At 48.0% G+C, this 21,008-nt stretch overlaps 1 protein-coding gene across 1 annotated transcript in view; it reads right to left on the bottom strand.

Annotated features, from left to right (window-relative positions):
* The window catches only part of LOC137477663 (maestro heat-like repeat-containing protein family member 7), a 198,653-nt gene that overhangs the window by 30,847 nt on the left and 146,798 nt on the right, over nt 1-21,008 (bottom strand). The gene's annotated exons all lie outside the window — the stretch shown is intronic.

Below are 21,008 nucleotides of genomic sequence, written 5' to 3'. Positions count from 1 at the left end.
TGAAGAGCAACCAAAATAACATTTGTGTAATGACTGTTCCACAGTTTGGTGTTTCTAATCTAAGTATCCTCCTGCCCCGCTGAGTCACAGCCTGTGAGGGGGAGTGAAGGACATTTGAAGCTCTGAGAGAAGTTGGGTTATGTCACGCTCTTACTGCTGGGATCTCCAACAGTTTGTTTAGTTTTGTTTTATGAAATTCCTCTGTTTGTATTTGAAACATGAATTTTAGCCACAACATTAAACAATTGGGAACGTGCTATTCTTCTCAGAAAGAAAACGCTGTGAATGTCCTGCTCAGAGTATTTGCCACAGACACAGTGCCGAAGGGCAAAGTACCACTGCTAAACCAACAGAAAAAGATTGACTTCATCTCCTGCATTTACAGCTGATCATTTTTCCATTTGTCACAGCCTGCTTTTTCCTCCTCTCTTTCACAAGGAGCTTTTCCCTTCAAGGCACGCTGCTTTAATGAACCTTATTTCCTCTGGTTTAAATCCTTCCGTGGGTCCGCCCGCTGTTTGGATTTTCTCCTTTTCTGTGTTTAAAATTCCGGGAATGGATGGGAACAGTTTGGGGGATTTCGGCGTCGCTCACACGCAGTTCCCTCCGCGCGCAGCAGGGGGCGCAACGCGCTGTGCCTCGGGCAGGGAATTCCAAAGTTTTCCGCACTAAATCCAGCGGGTGCGTGAGGGGACCTTGTGTGCGTGCGAGGGATCTTCTGTCTGCGCGGGACGCTGGAATCTGCGTGCGAGTGTGTGGGAGAGAGAGGGACAGCGAGAGGGGAGATTCTGTGTGCGTGTTTTAAAGGAACCTCTGAGCGTGCGCGTGTGAGTGAGGGGAGCTTTTGTGCGTGCCTGTGTGTGAGGGAAGCCTGTGTGGGTGAATGTGAGACAGAGGGACGGGGAACCGATGTGTACCTGAGTGGAACCGGTGCGTTTTGGGGGGAGCTGGTGTGCGGGGAGAGCCGGTGTGTGTGAGGGAGAGCCCCCGGTGAGTGTGTGAGAGCGCCCCGGTGAGTGCGTGAGCCCCGGTGTGCGTGAGAGCACCTGGGGTGTGTGTGTGTGTGAGAGAGAGAGAGAGAGAGAGCCCCGGGGTGTGTGAGAGAGAGCCCCGGGGTGTGTGTGAGAGAGAGAGAGAGAGAGCCCCGGGGTGTGTGAGAGAGAGAGAGAGAGAGAGCCCCGGGGTGTGTGAGAGAGAGCCCCGGGGTGTGTGAGAGAGAGAGAGAGAGAGAGCCCCGGGGTGTGTGAGAGAGAGCCCCGGGGTGTGTGAGAGAGAGAGAGAGAGAGAGCCCCGGGGTGTGTGAGAGAGAGAGAGAGAGAGAGCCCCGGGCTGTGTGAGAGAGAGCCCCGGGGTGTGTGAGAGAGAGCCCCGGGGTGTGTGAGAGAGAGCCCCTGGAGGGTGTGTGTGTGTGAGAGAGAGAGAGAGCGAGAGAGAGCCCCGGGGTGTGTGAGAGAGAGCCCCGGGGTGTGTGAGAGAGAGCCCCTGGAGGGTGTGTGTGTGTGAGAGAGAGAGAGAGAGAGCCCCGGGGTGTGTGAGAGCCCCTGGAGGGTGTGTGTGTGTGTGAGAGAGAGCCCCGGGGTGTGTGAGAGAGAGCCCCGGGGTGTGTGAGAGAGAGAGAGAGAGAGAGAGCCCCGGGCTGTGTGAGAGAGAGAGCGAGAGAGAGCCCCGGGGTGTGTGAGAGAGAGCCCCGGGGTGTGTGAGAGAGAGAGAGAGAGAGAGCCCCGGGGTGTGTGAGAGCACCTGGGGGGTGTGTGTGTGTGAGAGAGAGAGCCCCTGGAGGGTGTGTGTGTGTGAGAGAGAGAGAGAGCGAGAGAGAGCCCCGGGGTGTGTGAGAGCCCCTGGAGGGTGTGTGTGTGTGTGAGAGAGAGCCCCGGGGTGTGTGAGAGCCCCTGGAGGGTGTGTGTGTGTGTGAGAGAGAGCCCCGGGGTGTGTGAGAGCCCCTGGAGGGTGTGTGTGTGTGTGAGAGAGAGCCCCGGGGTGTGTGAGAGCCCCTGGAGGGTGTATGTGTGTGTGAGAGAGAGCCCCGGGCGCGCTGCGGGAGCTGACGAGGGCCAGCAGGTTCGGCCGCCCCCCCGTTCTCCCCCGGCGCTCCCGGCCCCGCGCCCGCCCCGCCCCGCCCCGCCCCGGCCGGGGGCTCGCTCGCTCAGCCGCGGGCGGAGCAGCCGGCGAGAGGGCTCGGGATCCTCCTCCGCTCCGACGTCAGGCTGGGAGCGGGAGGCAGCGCCCAGCGCCGCCGTTGCCGGAGGCTCGGCGGCCGCCGGACGGGGCGGACGTCGGGGCGGCGACTCCCGGAGCGGCGGGGGGTGCGGAGGAGGCGCTATGGCCGACGCGTTCCCGGGCTCCGAGCCCGACGCCGACCCGGAGGCGGCGCGGCGCTTCGCTCGCAAGGGCGCCCTGAGGCAGAAGAGCGGGCACGAGGTGCAGGAGCACAAGTTCGCGGCGCGCTTCTTCAAGCAGCGCACCTTCTGCAGCCGCTGCACCGACTGCATCTGCTGAGAGCCCGGAGCGCGCGTCCCCCCCGCGCCCGCCGCCGCCCGGGCCCGCTCCGCCGCGGGGGATTCCCCGCCCCGGGCGGCCCCGGCTCCGGTGAGCGGCCGTGCCTGCCCTGCCTTCCCTTCCCCGCCCAGCCGCCGCGTCCCCGGGCCGCCGGGTCGCGGTGCCGCCGCTCTCGCCGGGGCCGGGCAGGTGACCCCGCTGGGGGTGACCCCCCGTGTCACCTCGCTGCCCCGGCTCTGTCGCATCCCCCTCCCCGCGGGCTGTGCGCGGCTGCCGCTGCCCGGGGGGCCCGGGGCTGGGCGCACTTTCGGGGCTGGGGGAGCCCCCAAACTTGCCGGCGCTCGGGGGGTGGCAGAGACCAGCAGGGTCCGGAGCCCCGCGCTGGGACCATCGCTTCCCACATGGTCCAGAGCTGTGTTTGTCACCCCTTGTCCCCGGGTTCTGCTCGGCGGGGCCAGGCTGGGGGGCTCAGCCAGGCACAGCCGCGCTGGGACGGAGGGTGTCCGTGTCATACCGGGCCGTTGCTGGCTGGCAAAACTCGGCTCCCCCAGCCTTAACTCCTGGTCAGCGCCTGCCCTGCTCCCTCCTGCTGCCGAGGGCGGGCAGCGAGGCCAGGCAGGCGCCGTGACACCGCTGCTCCGGTCCACGCCGAGGAAAGGGAGGGGTGGTTTTTGTGAGGGAAGGGTTTTCCTGCGCGAGAGGGCAGGAAAACTCCCTCCCGACACCCTCATTACTAAGGTGGTGGGGAAAAATACACCCATGGGTTCGTGCCGGGGCAGGGCGGCAGCTCCGCGCAGGCCGGGCCGTTCCGTGGCCCGAGCGAGGAGCGGCGGCCCGGGCTCGCAGGAGCCGGGAGAGCCTCGGGGGTCCTGTACCTGCAGGGACCGTGCAGCACAAACAGCTGGGGATTCCCCTCCTTCACCTCGCTCCAGCCCTGCTCCGCTGCTCAAATTGGCACTGCGGCTCTGGGTGCCAAAGCAAGGGCTGTGCTTTATTTTGGCCAAAGTTGGGAAAAGGTCTGCACGCAGCTGGCTCTGTGTCCGTGGCACGCTTCTTGCTCTTTTTATCTGTGTTTATGTGTCTGGACACGGACCTTTTCCTTCCTGTCAGTTTTCCTCTGCTTGCATGCTGAAGCAAAGACTGTGCTTGTGCCAGAAATTATTGAGATCTATTCGCAGAGTAAGGAAGGAAAGCTGACATAGTAGACTGCACAAGAAACAAGTCAAATTTCTGAGTTTTTAGTTATTTTAATTTTTTGGGGGGGGGGAAAGAAAAGAAGTTGGGAGTGGTAAAAGTGAGAGACCTTCAGAAACTGCTTCAAAGTTAATCTAAACCAGAATGAGTTGGGAGGTGTGAAAAACCGCTGCAGGGTTATTGCGAGCGGTGTTTGTGCACACCAGCAGCACGATTCTAAAAACAAGCAGAGCTCTGTCACGAATGACAGGGTGCATTTGGAATTGGAAGGGTATCTATCCTGTGGCTGCCAGGTGGCAAGAGCGACCATGCTCTTGTCTTGTCGTGCTTGCTGAGCCGGGGGAAGCTCTTCACATTCCTTGGAAGAGCATCTGACACCTGGAAAACTTGTTTGTTTTCTGGTTTGGAGATGGGTTGCTCTCAACCAACCATCGCGCGCCACTGAGTGTTTCCAAAATGACTTGTGTCAATGAACAATGTTGGAAGGTATAAAGAACAGCAAACACAACCTTTCAATGAAATATACAGATGGATTCTTTTCCTTAGATTACATTTCATCAGGTAATAGTTATCAAAATAGTTTAGTCTTTCCTCTTCAGCAACTTTCGCCCCTCCGCTTTGGTTCTGGAATGTTGATATTTTTTAAAAGTCTTTTTACTTAAAAATTACATTGTAACTGCTCGGGGAGTGGAACGGGCTGTGGCTCTGCCGGGATTCAGCTGAGACATTGAGCCAGAGTCGTGCTTCTGGAGTAGATAAAACAGGAATATTTGCAAATAAGTCTATTTCAAAGGATTAAATTTTATCTCAAGTCTGTTTCATGTTCTTAGTCCCGCCACCAGCTTTCCTCCGATTGTATTTCCATGCTTCTAGCTTTTGAGCTTTGTCAAGATGACTGGTAAAAGCATCAGAATGACAATATAGGTATGTGTGCTGCCAAGTAAACAAATAATTTGATTTTTCTCCTGATTTTCCTAGGTCAGGTTTGCTTATAATAACAAGAAGTAGCAACTTGTGCAGCGAAATGTAGAGAAATGCTCTCAGCTGTGTCATTTCTGCTTCCTCCTGAAGGAACAGTGCACTGAAGGTTTTGTCTCTTCCATAAATAAATAAAAAAAAAAAGTGGAGAAATTGTTGATACTTTTTTTTTAAGAAACCATTTCCATAAAGCTGATAATTAAGCCGTGTGTTGTTAATTGCACAGAGCTTCTCCAGCTCATGGCTTTTTTCTGATTGTGTTTGAGTGTGAGCAGCTCCAGCTCTTCAGGTGAAAAACAGGCTGCAAAGAAAAAGGCAGAGAAATGTTTATAGGCAGGATACACAAAAGAGTTATTTTTGTGGGAAGAGAATGTTAGATGCTTAAAGAGAAACCAATAAATCCACAGCAGTGGAGTTTGCCAGAGGTACAAAATGTGTTGGAACTCTGGATACCACTGTCATTGTATTCATGGCACAAGTGTTACACACACATTTGTATTTTGTTATGGAAATGAAGCAAGGAAGCTGGAGAGCAATCAGTATGAAAATCAGGGGCCTGGCTTCTCATTTATGTTGAAGCAAGCAAAACTTTTCACCTGCTTGCTTTCCATCCAGCAAACGCCTGGACTCTAGCTGAGCCTCACAACAGCAGCTTGTAATCCCAAAATCCAGATGAAACCCCAAGTCTGGTTTGTGTTCTGTGCCTTTGCTGGAACTTGGAATATTTTACGTGGCTGTTAAATATACATGTGGCGTTAAACGAGTTGAAATATTATGCAGCAATCACAGATGATGATAATTGTAGATCCAAAACAGCATGTAAAATAATAATAATAAAAAAAGTGTTGCCAGAAGCTGAAATTACATAGCTGGTGACAGCTCTTGTTCGCTGCTTTGAAATGGGTGGGCTGGTCTGTGTTGTGTATTTGAAAAGCTGCTGCTGTCGTAGCAAAACCTGAAGGAATTTAATATGAAGCTATTTTTATGTTTTTAGAGATCATCGAGTAGAAATTAAAACCAAACATACTAACGCACTTTTTTTCCTTCTTTATACAGGGGATTTGGGAAGCAAGGATTCCAGTGCCAAAGTAAGCCACAACTGCTTTGCTGGCACACAGAGGTGGTGGCACCTCATTTTGAAGGTACCCAAAACTCGCCAGCAGCAAGAGAGAAACAGTCCTGGAAAAACCAAGCAAACATCACTGCCTATGTGAATTCTAAAAGAAGGCAATTGTTCAATTAAGTAATTATTGATTTTTCTATAATTTACATTGAACAATCGAGTAATTATTCATACTGTGATAATATAAAAGATTGGATTTTTTTTTAATCCCAGCCCAGTAAATATTGTATACTCTGCAAGATTCTAACTTTTCATGAAAATAATCTGTGCAGTTTAGCTTTGCAGAGATCATTTTTCTCCTCAGAAGCTCTTGTCTGTGTGGGCATTTTGGAAAATGGATTCACTTTTTAGTCATATGGCTTCTTTTCATAACCCAAAGTCCCTGGTTTTCATTTCCATACAATGCATGTTCAGGAGGACTTTGGCTTTATCTCTGTATTAGGACAAGACAATTCTGCCTTACGTAATACTGAATTACAAACAAGAAAAATCCACCTGTATAAAATCACTGATTTAATCAATCTGCTAAGCTTGAGAAACTGAAAGCTGCTGTGGTAGAAGTGTAAATGCTGTGTTCTCACACAGCCTGTATTTCTGCCAAATACTTACCATTATTTGGCATTTAATCATGAAATAACCACACCCAACTAGTGCAGGTTTTTTCCTTTGTCATATGGTTGCTTAATTAGGATGAGCTTTTTGTTGTCCCTCTCACTTCTCCACCTTCTCCCTGTCACTTCTGCTGCAGCTGCATGTTGTGTACTCATTGGTTGGCCTTTTCCTTCCTTCTTTCCTGGCATTTCTGATGGGTATTGGCTCTTGCCTTAGAGCACGTTTGACTCTCCTGAACATTGCTTTTACTTAGCAGTTAGGGAAATTATGGATTCTGTGGTATTTTTGTGAAAGTTGATGTGAGCTGATGCTTCTTGAAATTAAACCTCTGAGAAAGTGGATGTCAAAGACTGATGCCTTTGAAAGATTAGTGATAAATAATTGTTATTTCTGCAAGTTGAGCCTTGCAGACACACACAGCATTTCCTGATGGAGGTAAGCAGGCATCCATGATTTTTCCTCTGTGCCCCAAAACATTAATATGAAATTTTGTAGATGTCGCCCAGGTTTTTTCCCCCATCACATCCAAAGCAGTGCTGTAGATGAGTGTGCAGTGCTTAGGTGGTAATGGAATGGCATTTGCTCAGTCTCATTCAGGACAGCTCAGTGGTTACTAGTTCAGGAATTATGTAGAGGTTCATTACAGATTCCTCTTGGTAGACAGAAAAGAATTTGGGCTGCATTATCCAGCCTAGCTTTTGCAGCTTGCACGGTGCTGACTTTCTCCTGTCTCCCAGCTGGGGGCTCAGGCTGGGCAGGATGCCCTGCCCTGAGCCACAGATCCACTCTGGCCTGGCAGCTCATCTCCAGGGGTTTGGATTTCCTTTCCTTTTCATTTTCCTTTCCTCTGCCTGGAATTCCTTCTACCATTGTAATTCTGCTGAGCCAGGAGCAGTTCTGCTGCTGAGGACTGATCTGTACAGAGCCAGCTGAAGTTCTGCAGTCAGTCTTGTTTCCCCTGCAGATGCTATTCATGGATTGTCATGGTTTGACACTGGCGCGATGCCAGCGCCCCCATGAAAATATGCTTTTCTAAATAATTGCTGTGAGATGTGATCAGGAACAGAGCAGAGCAGGCCCATCTTAGTAACAAAGGAAAAAACTTTATTAAACTACTACTACTAGAAAAAACTACAAACACTAAATCCTGGATGAAGACTTTCTAAAACACCCCTCCTCCTCCCACCTAATTTCTAAACAAACTGAACAGTGAGACACCACCCAGGATCCTGATCAAGTTGCTACCCTTCAGATATTCAAATACTCAGTCTTTCAAGGGAGACAGGAGTCTCTCCTGTGCCACAGACCCCCCCCCAGGAAACACAATTGCCACCCTTGTGTTTCCATGTCACACATGGCAACCGCCCGGAGAAAATTTGCCATGGTGACACTCTCCTTTCTATGTCACAGTGCTCTCACCACTGTGCATGGACAGACTGCTCACAGGGCTCTTTTAAGGATGCTTTGCCATGAACCAAAAGAGACAACAGTTCAGTTTCTCATTTTGGGACTACAGTCCCCTCCATTTTCCCCTGGGGCTGAGGGTCCAAGAACAGAGGTCTTCTTCTCCTCTTCTTCTTCCTTGAAGATAGAGGGCTTCTCCACACCTTCTCTCTACTCCTCTGCTGGTAATCACTGAAACAGGTCTCCTGGCACACCAACGCACCACCCTAAGTGCAGCTTCTGTTAGGAGAATTTGGTTCAGTCTATGGCTAACAAGAGAAGTCCAGCCACAAGCCACTCCATCATCTCCTTCCAACTCGACAATTTCTTCTTCCATCATTTCGGATCCCAGACTGTCTCTCTTCTACTTCAAATCAAGGAGGAGTAATATTTTACAAAGCCCTCATTTCTCAGGAAAGGGTTAAAAGCTCAGACTCCCTGGACGGCTGATATCTCTGCCCAGCAGCCGATTCCCAAGGCCAAGGCTGGGCGCCTTCCCCCCCCCCCCCTCCTTCTCCTCCACTCCGGCAAAGTTACAGGTGCCGTCCGGACTCTCTATCTCTTCTCCAGGGGTTTGGATTTCCTTTCCTTTTCATTTTCCTTTCCTCTGCCTGGAATTCCTTCTACCATCGTAATTCTGCTGAGCCAGGAGCAGTTCTGCTGCTGAGGACTGATCTGTACAGAGCCAGCTGAAGTTCTGCAGTCAGTCTTGTTTCCCCTGCAGATGCTATTCATGGATACAACCAAGAGCCAAAGCAGTAGAGCAGCTCTGTTTGTTCCTAAGTGCCTCAGAAGTGACTCTTTTTAGGAATCGACATATGGTCAAACTTGATTTTTGTCTGTATCAGAGCGAGAACCTGCACTTTTTCTTTGGAGACTGCTGTATCCAGTGGTTTCGTCTGTTTTCTTGGTCAAAATCTCTGAGAAAAACTCTGATTATACATGGTTTGTAGCAAGCTGTTGTTTGTGCTCTAATAAGTTTAAGTAATGGGGTTTTGTAACCATCATTCATTACACTTGTGTTCAAAATCAACGAGTTCATACTCTTGGGATAATATTCTTGAAAAATAAAGCTTCCATGATAAAGTTAAGCCAATGTTTTTTCAGTTCAACTTTCTGAAGCTTCTGTCTAAAATGTCACCAGCTAAAGCCGGAAAGTCAAATCAGTGATCAAAATTACTGAGAAGACGAGGAATTAAAGCCAAAAGTCTGAAACTAGAAGGTAGGCTGCAGAAAAAAAAACCCTAAATTCTACAATGAAATTACTGTCTTTACAGAGGAGAATGACAAATGGAGAATCAAGTGGAATTTTCAGTAGGACATGAAGGGAAGAATACTGCAGTGACAGCTCTTAGCATGACTGGAGTTCTTGGTCCTTCAGCGTTTCCATTATAAAAAGCCTTTTCTACTCTGTTTTCAAGAGTGTTGTAAAATCTCTCACTAGATACAAACTTGATCTCAGGTAGAATTCAGAGCTGGGGGCTTTGTTATTTCCAGTTGTTTGAAATTCCTCTGGCCGTTGATACAAAGGGGAAGAAGAGGAAGGCCCACAACAGTCACACACCACACTCAAGTGATGTTTCTACTATCAAAAAGTGCAATTCTATCAGTAATTGCATTAGAGTTCTTTAATTAAGCAAAAGGTCTTAGTTGTTATGCAGTTTTAAGTATTGCAGCAAATGTAGTATGTTCTTATACATTTTAAAAACTTCCATCAAAAAAGTGTCACACAAAATGCAGTCCTAGTTTTATTTTTGAGATGCCCTCAAAGAAAACATTCCCATATTTTAATAAAGATTTTATTAGAATTTAAACTGTGCTATAGTGAAATGATCTGATTTTGGACCATTAATACCTTTTTTTCATTGGACTTGCTTAGATCCTGTTTCCACTTGCATGTTATCACTTTGGCTTTCAGATTTTGATGCCTGTTTCTGCTGTAGTGTTCAGCTTCAGCATTCCATAAAGACATTTAAATGAGCTCTTAAGAATGGAAGAGAATTATTTCCATTTATTTTCCTAAAACATTTTGCAATATAATTCTTTTCACCTCCTTTTTTGTGGGATCCTGATGAATTTGCAAAAGACAGCAAATTAAATTTTGGTGTGGTTTTAATGCCCTGAATGTGGCAGAGGGCCAGGTGCAATTGCATTATTACCAGACAAATGCTCAGCAAGGGACAGTCCACGTCCTAAGTAGCTTGTCTTTCTTAATGGGTGTATTTTAATGTGGCTGCTGAATATTCCAGCAAACAGAACCTCAGAAAGACTGCTGAGGTTTGCAGCCAGGAACTGGGATGTGCTAGTTCATGGAGAAGAGGCAGAATTCTGTTGCATGATTGAAAAGAAGTTTTTCAGATAAGGGGGTTGGGGATCATGAAGTAGCAGTGGAAAATATCTGTCTTTTTGGCCATGCGTGGGTTTGAAAATCAGCTTGAAAGACTTCAGCAGGATTAGTGTTCACATAGGGATAGGATTCAGGAAGAATCTCTTCATAGGAAGGGTGGTCAGGCATTGGAAGGGACTGCCCAGGGAGATTTGGAGCCTCTGTCCCTGGATGTGTCCAAGGAATAACTGGTCGTGGACTCAGTTTTCTGGGCTGGTGACAAGGTGGGGATTGGTCGCAGGTTGGACTCGATGCTCTGGGAGGTCTTTTCCAGCCTCAGTGATTCTGGGATTCTATGCAATTTTTATTCCTGTTACTAGAAAGCATTTTGCCATTTGGTATTTGTGGTTTGTTGTTGATTTATAGAAACATGAAGTATTTTAAGTATTGTGCTTGTGAAACAGAAGCTCTCATTCTGCTGTTTTGCTCTTGCTCTTTGCTGTTGATCATGTCTGTGGCAGTGCAAACACGATGGGAGGATTATTCCAGGGAGTTTTGGCTTTGTTATGTTTTCTTACGTTGTCAAGCAGGCCAGCAAGCTGTCTGTAGCACTGAAAGCTTTCCTCTGATGTGCACCTGGAAATACTGCAAGAACAATTTGAAAACCAGAATCATTTTAACCTTTTTCAATCTGCCACAGCATGAAAGTTCCTCTTTTGAGACAGCCAACTTTAAATTAAGCAAGCAATTAAGTTAAATTTTGGCTTCATCATTATTTTGATAGACTGTTCCACTCTGAGTGTAACCTACACTTGTTTCTTTCTGTTGGATTTGTAAGAAGCATTTTTCTGGTGAACAGAGATCAACAAATAGGAACGCACTAAGATGTGAAGAGCAAACATTGTAGACCATGGATTTCTGTAGGTTTAGAGGCTGTTTTAGGTTCAGCACTGAAGGCTCAGCACATTTCCTCAGGGCAGAAATATTTTTAGTTACAGTAATATAAATATGATCAGCTCATGTTCCTGATCAAGGGTCTGTTGTTAATTCTCTCCTGAATGGTCAGGATTTGCAGTTATTACAGCAAGTTTTCCCTCTTTTCCATGGTTGCTGCAGGCTTTGCTGAAGGGCAATATTCTGCTGTAGTTCACCTGTGAAATACATTTGGCTTTAGGATAGTAGTGAGCTGAGGAAGAGTTTCACATTTGTGTCCTAATTTGCATAAATAAAAATTAGAGAAATCAATTAAGCAGATCATTATGCTTCCCTATCTGAGCAACTATTGCTCTTTCCACTGTTTTTTCCTGTCTTCCCTCAATTTATTTTCAGCTCAGCTTTCTCTGAATGTTGAATTTTACCTTCCATTGTTGCCCTAAGCTGCTTGGAACAGCTTGTGCCTGGCTGGGTCTGGGCTGGGCAGACATCTACAGCAATTCCTTCAGTAAAGGGGAAAACGGGGACATTTTATTAGTTTTTAATAGTCAAATATTGTAACATTGGCACATCCAACCAGCACTTCATTTCCTCTGCATTGTTTATCTTTTATCTGATGATTCTTGACCTCTCTTCTACAACAAAAAGACCAAAGAACCCCTTGGTGCCACCTCATTTTTAAACCGTGTCTTTTCATTAGAAATGTTGCATTAAAGGTCTGTCTAGTGATTAGGTTGAGAAACTAATTTTTAATGTTCTATGATCTGAAGATTTGAACCAATGAAAACTCTGACCACTTCCAGCCTGGTTGACACACAGTTTTTCATCAATGCTCAGTGCTGATATATTTATAGCAGGAGCAGCAGCATTCTTTTCTGTGTTTGGATCAAGACTTAATACTTGGTTTTCCATCCTGATGACTGTGTTTCCCCTACAGTTTCTTCTTCCTTTTACAATCTTCATTTTCCTTTGTAACCTAAGAAAAATCGATTGCATTGTGACGTTGCTTCTCATAAAAATAGTTTGTCTTCCTTCCTTGGAAATGTTTTTGCCAAAGGGTGGACAAGACATAAAGCAAGTTCCCTTTTCTGTGCCAGAACTGCTTCTCTTGTAACATTATCATTTTTGTGGTGAGATGGGGCATTACAGACCAGGGCTTGAACAATGGGGGTGTTTTCCTTTGTGCTCTTTATATTATTTATTAGTCATGTGCTACAGTTTACATTAACTAATGTTGCTGTGAGCCTGAGATTGAGAAATTAATTCCATGGAAGGCTGTGCCTGTGGAGCTTGAAAGTCAGCGTGAAATCTTCTCAAATGGGAACTCAGTAAAAACACACTTCCAGCAGCTGCCTCGTTACTGTATTTTCATGTGCATAACTTGGAGGTGTCTGCTCAAAAATCAAACCCCCCCAGAGTAAAACCCAAACAGTTACACACGGTCCCCAAAAAATCACAACCCAACCAAAATAATAAACAGGACCTGGGAGCATAAATTGTATCTGCACACAGTTTCCATGATTCCTCTCCTTTGTCCTTTCCTTTGGCCTTTTTCCTCTTCTCAAAGGGCAGTAATTTTACTGCTCTGCAGATAATTTGACATATACACACACACAGACAAGATGCTTGTTGTGCATTTGTCTTGTCAGCTTCTATTTATTGTTCCTCCCCTCGTTTGGCTGTCCTTACTCTTCCAACATCTGACCCATTTGATGAGGAAATATGGTGCCATTAATTGCTGATGCCTGTGAAAGTTGAGATTGTTCCTTTTTCTGCAGGGGAACTCTGAGAGATCTTTGGAAGATTGCCCATGTTCTGAGTTCCTCCTGAGAACAGCAGTGATGGGTGAAACTCCTGAGTCTTAATGAGTGCAGACCCATCAGTGCTGGTTCAGACCAGGAGAACCCTTTGGAAATGTGTATCCCAGTCATCCCAGCTCTGTCTGTGTTGCTGGGTGGTCCTGGAGCATGGAGCTTGTTTTTGGTTCCTGGATCCCACTGCAGCTCATTGGACAGAAAGCCCTGAACTGGAGCGCTTAGTTCACATCATTTTCCTCTACAGATGTGCTCCTGTTGGAGCATCGCCTGACAATGCAGATGTGCAGGTTCTGCTTTCAGCCATTGCCTTCTGTGCTGGGACAGGGATTTGTTGTCCCTGAGCTGGGTAGAAGGGGCAGTAGGACATCTGTGTCAGGACAGGGAAGGTGCCTCTGTGTGTGTTGGTGAGGGTTCTTTGTTACTACAATCACATGCTCTCACAAAGTTCAATATATTGAGTAGATCAGGATGAGTCACCACTCCTGGAGGGATTTGAAGATGTGGATGTGGCACCTGGGGACATGGTTTAGTGGTGGCATTGGCAGTGTTAAGGGCTGGTGGACCCGATGATCTCCAGGGTGTGCAGTGACAGACTGAGGGAGGGCAGGTTTAGGTTAGAAATTGGGAAGAAATTCTTTCCTAAAAGGGTGGGGAGGCCCTGGCACAGGGTGCCCAGAGAGGCTGTGGCCGCCCCTGGACCCCATTGCACTCCTGTTTCCTGGAAAATTTCCTTGGTGATCCTGTGCTCATCAGACCTCAAACATAGTTAAACCTTATCTTGCAGCAAACATTTTATTTCTTATATTTCATTTCAAGAGCAAAACCATCTTCACCCTTCCCACATTCTACCATGTGAAGTTTGGTTTTGTTTACTTGCATTGGTCAGATACCCCAGCAGTGTGTTCCAGTAAGGAGACTGACTGTTCCAGTGCCCTGGCTGTAATTCCATGAAGCTCTTCAGCTTCTAATTGAACATGTGGGATTGACAGCTGATTCCCAGTTGACAGATAAACTAGTTTGAGGCCTGGGCAAGATCAAGGTTATTCATATTCTTAATTTTCTGCTCTCCCTTGGTTATCCTGCACATCAGCCGCTGTTACACAGCCACATATGGTGTTCATTTTATACAAGATTTTTGTGGATGCCATGAGCAGAATTTAATGAAATGTTGGAAAGAAAGTTGCAAGAAGATGAAGAAAACAGATTTCCCTGTTGGGAGTTAACCCACTGGGGGGTCCAGGGTTATGTGATCATTTCTTAAGGAATAATCTGTGCATAGGCGTATATGACCTAGCAAAAGCAATCACCAAAGGCTGTTTAATTTGTCAAAAAGTAAACCAGAAGGTTATGAGGAAGACTGCACCCAGGGGAAGGGAACTAGCTCTAAGACCTTTTCAGAGCATACAGATAGACTTTACTGAAATGCCCCCAATGCAAGGATACAAACACCTACTGGTCTCAGTGGATCATCTCACCCATTGGGTAGAAGCCTTCCTGACCAAAAGGGAAACTGCCCAGGTTGTGGCGAAAGTAATTCTAGAAAACATCATTCCAAGGTATGGGATGGTAAATACTATAGATTGAGACCGAGGTCCACATTTTGTTGCACAAACACTGCAAAGCATAATTCAGGCCTTAGGAATAGAGTGGAGGTTACACACTCCCTGGCATCCACAGAGCTCTTGGAGGGTAGAGCGAATGAACAAAACTCTCAAGAATGTGTTGACTAAATTAATTGAAGAGACAAAAATGAATTGGGTAAAGTGTTTGCCATTAGCGCTTTTGCGCATTAGAACAAGACCTCGGTCTGATATAAGCATCTCACCCTATGAGATGATGTTTGGATTACCATTTTTGTTAACACCGTATAGCACAGGGAGTTATTTAGAGGGAGAAGAGGCTACTAGAAAATATTTAGAAGCCATTGGAAGAACTCTAGAAGGACTTAGAAAAAAAGGATACCTCCCCCAGACCTCCCCTTTGGACACGAAAGCACATAATATTAGCCCAGGAGACTGGGTTTTGATAAAGTCTTGGAATAGTGGACCACTGATACCTAAATTTGAAGGCCCTTTTCAGGTACTCCTCGTCACTAATTCGGCTGTGCGAACCAGAGAGAAAGGTTGGACACACATGACAGGAGTCAAGGGACCAGTCCCACCCCCTGGCATTGGACCAGATTCAGTTCCAGTTTCATCCCCTGGCATTGGACCAGATTCAGTTCCAGTTTCATCCCCTGGCATTGGACCAGATTCAGTTCCAGTTTCATCCCCTGGCATTGGACCAGATCCAGTTCCAGTTTCATCCCCTGGCATTGGACCAGATCCAGTTTCATCTTCTGTCATTGGACCAGATTCAGCATTAGTCACAACACCTGGTATTGGACCAGATTCACCACCACTTCCACCCCCTAACTCAGGACAGGATTTGACTGCATCACAAGTTAATTTACCTGAGTATACTATTATAAGAGGACCAAAAGACTTGAAATTGACTCTCAAAAGGAAGAGTCAAAAAGACTGATGAATGGGTAAAAAGGGGTTTGGTTTAGATCTGTAAAGGGTTTTTAATTAGTTGGGTATGTTTAGAGGAGTTCTAAGTTGCTAATAAGTGTTAGGTGATTTTGAGTGTTTTAGGAAAAGTTCTGATTTTAGTCGAGTTTCCCTCAACTAAGCTCTGAAAAGCCACAGGTTAATCTTAACAGAACACTCCCCCAAGCGAGCGCAAAATTAGTAGAATACAAGTTGAGAGGCTGAGCCAGAGGAGGGTAGAAAAGGCTACAGGACTTGGAACAACCCCAAGAGGCAAGGCCGAGTGAGCAGGCTGCCAAGATGACTCATACCGGACTCTTGGGCATTGTGGTAGTCATGGCTATAATGGCTAGTGGTGCTCTGGGGAGCCCAGGAAAGCCGCGTAGCAAGTGTTACCAGCCTTTGTACGAAGAGGAGGAAATGAGTTCCTTACTAAGAGTCCATACTAACTTAAACCCTGGCTGTGTTAACCTCTCACAATTAATTCCTTGCCAAGAGGATGGAAAGGCGTATTGGATGGCCCGAAACACTGCCAATTTTAGGCAGCGACTCCTGGGAGAGTGTCCAGTGGGAGAAGTCTGGTTGTGCTTTGAACAGAGTACCACTCAAGCAGGTCTGGTAGACTTAATCAAAGAAAAGGAAATAGTAAAAACCACAAAAGAACCAGATGATTGGGAAATACCCCAAGGGAAAAATTTATTTATAGACTTAGTAGAAAGGATCAGCCACGAGCTGAACCTAACTAATTGTTGGGTCTGTGGGAATACACAAATGTCTGAAGTTTGGCCGTGGGAAGGAGTTAGCCTGAGACCATTAGAAATCTTAAAATGGAAACAAAATAATTCAGAATCTAGCCTTTTCAAGAAAAGGGGGGAAGGGCAGTGGAATTTGAAAACCAGAATAATAGGAGAAGAGTGTATTTCCAGAAGGGGAATAGAGTATAACAACCAAGTGGGAAGGATGGCATGTAGAAGGTATTTAAAAGTGAAAAATTCAATTACCAGATGGATCCCAAAAGAACCAAATAGGTTCTGGTCCCTAGAAAAAAAGGAAGGATTTAAGTGTATATACAATCAGGCTTATGAACTGCACAAATGTGCCAAAGAAGGCATAAACCCATTCTTTGGGATAAACGAAATTTCAAAATATTGGGAACATCCAGCAGAAATTAGTAATACCTTCTGGGAAGCCCCAAAACATCTTTTCTGGGTTTGTGGAACAACAGCATACACTAAGCTTCCAGGGGATTGGTCAGGGAGCCGTAATATTGGAATAATAAAACCAGCCTTTTTCCTATTACCTAAAGAATCTGGATCGAGTTTGGGAGTCCCCATATACGATGATCTGAGAAAAACTAAAAGGGAGAAAAGAAGTGTAATTGAAATGGGGGGGAACACAAAAGTGGAAAAGTGAAGTTTGGACTCCAAAGAAAATTATCGAGACCTATGGCCCGGCCACTTGGGCTCAAGATGGGTCCTGGGGCTACCGGACCCCAATACATAGGCTGAACAGAATCATCAGACTCCAAGCAGTATTAGAGATGGTCTCTAATCAAACCTCCTTAGCCCTTGACCATATTAATGATCAACTTACTCAAACCAGGACAGTAATTTATCAAATCAGACTGGCCGTAGACTATTGTTGCATCCCAGGTTTGGGTTCACATTATGGGTTTTTTCTTTGTTAGTTTTCCAGCTCTCTGTACCCTCGTGCATCCCCCGGGTTTTTCCCTACTCCTGTGGTTTCCGTGCCCATCTCCCCGTTCTCGCGGTCCCACTCACCCCAAAGTCTCGTGTCCGCCCCTGCCGTGTTCCCATTGGTCGCTGTAGTACACGTCATCACCGCGATGTCTGTACCCATTGGGCGGGAGGGCTCCCCGTCCGCCCTGTCCCTTCCCTATTTGATCCCACTCCTCGGCATGCTCGAGGCCATTTGCATCCGTGTGAAGCTGGGAGCGGCTGCAGCTTTTCCACCGCAGCTCTCGCAGCCAATAAAGCATCCAGCCGCCACGCGGATGGATTTGGACGAATTCCCTGCCTCTTTGTTTCTTCCCTCACGCCGACGGCAAATCGCGGCCAACAGCCCACCCCGGAGCGCGACAGCAAAAGCGCCCGGAAACTGCGGCGAGCCCCGGCCCCGACGAAAAGCTGAGACGCCCAAGCCGGGTGTTCGGGAGCTGTCCGGGGCCGAGAAAAGTAAAGAGCTGCCGCGGACTATCTGTTGGCTGATGAGGGAGGGATCTGTGGCAAATTTAACTCATCAGAGTGCTGCTTGGAGATTGATGATAGAAGTGAAGTTATTAGAAACATTTCAAATGAAATACGAAAATTAGCATATGTAGGTACCCAAGAATGGACTCCCTTACTCAATTCCAACTGGTGGGATAACCTATGGTCTTTTAAGGGGGACTGGTGGAAAAAGGCAGCTTTCTTCACGGTGTGCACCCTGGCTGGTTTACTCTTTTTACCTTGTTTACTTCCCTGCTTGATTAAAATTGTAACATCTGCTGTGCAGACAAACCTGGAGATGGCTTTAAAGAAACCAGAAAAGATAATGAACTTAAATAATCAAGAACACAAAAACGCACGAGAAATTTATGACCAATACCAGAAATTAAGGAAAATCTATGCCGACGAACCAGAAACTGCAAATTGATGCGGGCTTGTAATACAAACCCGATCAAAGATAAAGAGGGGGGACTGTTATGAGTAAAAAATTGTTCATTTCTCAAAGGTTATGAAGTGTCACATTATGACAGGTTGCTAAGGAATTGTTAATTACCCCTTGTTCATCCCTTGTTAATTACTCTGTTGATCATTAACTGTTCATCTCCTGTTAGAAATTCTCTTTCTGTCGGGTTGGGTTTCACTGTCGCTGCTTCCTAGAAAATGGCTCCCAGGAAGTGACATCAGAAGCAGTATGCAAATGGAGGAAGGTGTCAAATTCAGCACCGAAAACCCCTGAAACAGCGAGCCACAAGGAAATTGAAGGACTCCAACCACTGTAAAGAGTGAGCAATTAATCCGAGTTTCTGCAGGAACCTTTCTAATGTCTCACTCTAACCAACAGAAACATCGGCTAGTATGAGGACCCGTGACTAGGAGTCAAATCCCGCCGGTCCCATGAGGATGGAATCCCTGGCTCGGCCTGCGTGCAAAGCGGACAAAGCTGCACTCCTCCTCCTCTGTGCCACTCTGGGAAGCAGCGGCGGCGTGCGCGTGACCCGTCGGGCCCCTACTCGAGCTGGTCACTTTCTAATAAAGGAACTTTAAAGGAGTACGATCTCCTGCACAAATTTATTTCACCCCTCAGCCCTTCCCCGGCCCCCTCAGCCCCCTCGCCCTCACTCACGCCCGCGGCACCGGCTTCCTCCGCCTGCGCCCCATGTACAGGGCCAGGCCGGCAGCGCCCGACCGCCGCTCCCTCAGGGCGAGAGGCGGCGAGAGCGGGAGCGAGAACGGCCCGGCCCCGGTGACGGGGGAGACGGGGCTGGACGGGATCTGGGGCTGCGGGGCGACTGGGAGCGGCGGGGCTGGGTGTGCGATAGAGGGCTTTGGGGGCTGAACAGGGAGTGGAGCTGAGGGACACAAAGGATGGTAGGGGCGAGGGACAGAGGGGGTTGATGAGGAAGGGAAGGGGGCCGAAAGAGGATTCGGGGCGCGAAGGGGCTGTGGGTGGCAGTGAGCAGGGGGCCATGGGTGGGTAGGGATGTGAGGGTGTTGATGGGGAGCTGGGGACTGGACCGGGGGTGCCAGTGGCTCGAACAATCCGCCTGGTGCTTTGGCAGTGATGGACAGAGCCGCCTGCCCGGTGCAGAAGAGTGCGCACACCCGAGGCTTGCAGATTTGCCATGTGGAGTAAGTCCTTATCATGCCAGTGTCCTCCCTCACGTAATGGCTCAGCTGTGAAAACTCCGTTCCCAAGTCTCGGGACAGTCACACATAAGCTGAAGGTACCCATCTCAACTGATGGGCCATCGTTAATTCAACTGCGCTCACCTGGAGACAGCTGCAGCATCTCCGAAGGTGTAAAGAGTCCCCGAGCGTCCCGTGATCCACAGTATTACCGGTGTGAAGCTCCCCGCCCCAGGGAGAGGTACAGGGGATGTTCCCACGTAGCCTCAGCAGAATAGAAACCCCACGCATGTGGTGTTTGTTGGACTGTTTCCCTTCAGCACTCGATGGATGTAGGCTGCAGTCACTTTCTCTCCACGCTCCCATCTTTTCCCTCTCTCCCCCTCACGTTTACGGTTAAATAAAGATCCATGCTATTGGCCCCAGCATATGGTGTCATTTACACCTTATTTTGGGCAGACGCATCACTGTAATCATTTTTAATCGTCAGATATTAACAACCATGTGTGCCAATGAGGAGTGTAAGCCTGCCTGTGAGTCCCACAACCCCACAGGGCAGTTTGGGGGTGCAAAGGGGGGACACTGTCACGCCTCTGCTACCGTGCATGCCCACAGTAGCTGGGGACAGTGACAACGGGAGTGTCACCCACCCAGCACCAGGGCCAGGCTTTTCTCAGCACTTGCTCAGTCAAGGAGGAAATGGAGACACATGGTTTTGGGTCAAAACAAACATCAGCACAAAGCAAATCGCCTTTTAATACATCGCCAAACGCAGGGGTGAGGCTCCGAACAGCTCTTTTCCCCTCAGCACCTTCCAGCTGCCACCAGCAGCACAAAGAAATCATGGAGCAGAAAATGAGACGCTGCCACCAGAACAGACTTTATCTGTACAGCCACGAGGTACAGAGAGATCAGACACCAGTGACAGAGCACGGGGCGGGGGGGGTCTGTCACAGCCCTAAGCAGAAGTGCCCCCATCTCTTGAAGCACTGGGAGCCCCTGGTACGCCCCCAGCACCGTCTCACAGGCACCAGAACAACAAAGGCTAGTGAGCAGAGTCTATCCTGCTGCTTTTTGGATCTGGATCATGGCCAGTCAACTCCTTGCCCGACCTAGGTGCTCCTCGAAGCCGCCTCAGAGTGGTCCAGCACGTTTCAGCATTGCTCTGCTCGCAGCCTGCAGAGAGGAGCTTGACCTTTCCCAGGCCCCACGAGCGGAGGCAAGGCTGGGCATGAAGGAAGAGACCCAGGGAGATGAGGCCACTCTACACCGGGACATGTGGGCTTGCTGCTGGCCCTGCGCTGATTACCTGATTGAATTTGATCCGTAAATGTTTAACACTGGTGTGCGAGGCAGATGCGATGCTCAGGTTGATGGGTGCATGAGGGGAAGGTGTGAATGTCCCCAAGAACTCTGATCTCTCTAACCCAAGGTTGCAAGTCAGTGTGGACTCAAATCATCCCCACCCTCCCCCCCAAAAAAAAATCTTTGCTTTTTTGTGGATTTCCCTGATGAATCTGCAAGACTTTGCTCTCATGGTGGGGAAAAAACAATTCATTCAAATCTTAGGTTACGTATATGGAAAAGGAAGAGAATTCAACAAAGCGGTTGTTCTGGGCTGCAGAACAATGGTTTGAGGGGCACCAAGTGGGTCTGAAGTGGAGAGGCAGCCAGTGGTCACTGCATCCCTCCCTGCCTTTC

This window comes from Anomalospiza imberbis, chromosome 7 (assembly GCF_031753505.1).
Source record: "Anomalospiza imberbis isolate Cuckoo-Finch-1a 21T00152 chromosome 7, ASM3175350v1, whole genome shotgun sequence".
Classification (NCBI taxonomy): domain Eukaryota; kingdom Metazoa; phylum Chordata; class Aves; order Passeriformes; family Viduidae; genus Anomalospiza; species Anomalospiza imberbis.
The sequence above is the reverse complement of the archived record's forward strand: the minus strand, read 5'-3'. Positions and strand labels throughout refer to the sequence as shown.